The 1461-nt window shown below is 50.6% G+C and overlaps 1 pseudogene across 1 annotated transcript; it reads right to left on the bottom strand.

The window, feature by feature from the left end:
- Nucleotides 1–431: 431 nt before the first annotated feature.
- LOC308413205 (large ribosomal subunit protein uL15-like) lies at nt 432–874 on the bottom strand (annotated as a pseudogene). Its single transcript has one exon. The product of its transcript is annotated as a large ribosomal subunit protein uL15-like (transcript).
- Between the last annotated feature and the right edge of the window lie 587 nt (nt 875–1461).

A 1461-nucleotide genomic window follows, 5' to 3' on the forward strand; every position in this document is an offset into this window, starting at 1 on the left:
CCGGAAAGTTCCATTTATTACCCCTTTTCTGCTCCATGTGTTTTCCTCCCAGGATCACTGGACAGCTTTACGTGAACATTATCTCTTAGACTGGAAGACCATGGACATCTCCCTCAAACGTCCGACCTCAGGATCCCACTGGGCAGATCTCACTGTGAGATCTGAGCCGGACTCATGAATCCCCATGAAGCTCTGGGTATGGGCAGTGTGCTGGTGAGTTTTTAATTGTCAACTTGACACAAACTAGAGTCATTGGGAAGAGGGTACCTCAACTGAATGATTGTCACAATCAGATTGGCCTGGGGGCTGTATCTGTGAGAGACTGTCTTACCGATGATTGACATGGGCAGGTCAGCCCATGTAGTTGCCCTAGGAAGGTGGGTCTGAGATTTATTGAAAATGTTAGCATTTAATTAACCTCTAAAGTGGCTTTAAGCCACCAGAACACAAGCACCTCCAACACCCTTTATCTTCTCTTCAGCTCTTCTGATGAAGAATTCAGCCTTCACGATGACAGGTTGGTCAGGGAGCTTTCCCTGCCCAAGAACTTTGTAGTAGCCTGATCGAACAACAATGACGGGAGCAGCTCCAGTCTTGATTTTTGCTGCGTTGACCCGTGTGTGCTTGACGACCAGCGTCCATAGTTTATCCAGGTTGACAGTTGGGCAAAAGCTCTGGTTCCTCTTCAAGTGGCAATGCCTCACACCAACGTTCCCGGAGTTACCTGGGTGGTATTTGTCAAAGTTGATCTGCAGTGATGCATGCCTCCAGCATCACCACGGCCTCCTCCGTGCTTGCCCAGCTTACCAACGAGACCGTGACTATGGCTCACGTGGCCCCGGAGTTTCCAGGTCTTCCTCAGTCTGGATGGCATGGCAGTGGCAGAAAAGGAAGAGGGAGGAGCTCACGAAGTCTCGCGAGGTAGCAGGGGCGTGGGGGGAGTGGGACTTAGGTCTGAGAGGTATAAGACAGCTGAGCATGCGCCAGAGAGCTTGGTAAGCAACCTGTCCCTATGCTTCCTGCTTCCTCTCCTACCCCGAGCTCCTGCTCTGACTTCCCTTAACGGTGGCCTGAGACTTGGAATAATCCTGCCTTCCTATCACCTACTGTTATCACAACATTTATAAATCTAACTAAAACAGGCCAGCAGGGAAGCCTCTCTCTTTAACAGGAGTCACCCTCTGGACCTAGTCAGGAGTTCAGAGGTCACAGCACCCAGTCAGGAGTTCAGAGGTCACAGCTTTTCAAGGGCTGGAGAGATCTGTACTGTCAGTGAAGCTTTTCCCATGCATCTAGGCAGACAGCTTCTGAAATCCCTATGGCAAACTAAGCCTCGATCTGCCTGGTCCTCCATTCCTAGACGTCTGTTTATAGTCTGTGTCCCTTCCCCAACCCCACCAGAGGTTAGACATCCAGGATTAGGTAGCCTTGGTCTCCAGATTCAGGCTTCTGTCTCCAGCA

Source organism: Micromys minutus (genome assembly GCF_963924665.1).
Source record: "Micromys minutus genome assembly, chromosome: 31".
Lineage (NCBI taxonomy): Eukaryota > Metazoa > Chordata > Mammalia > Rodentia > Muridae > Micromys > Micromys minutus.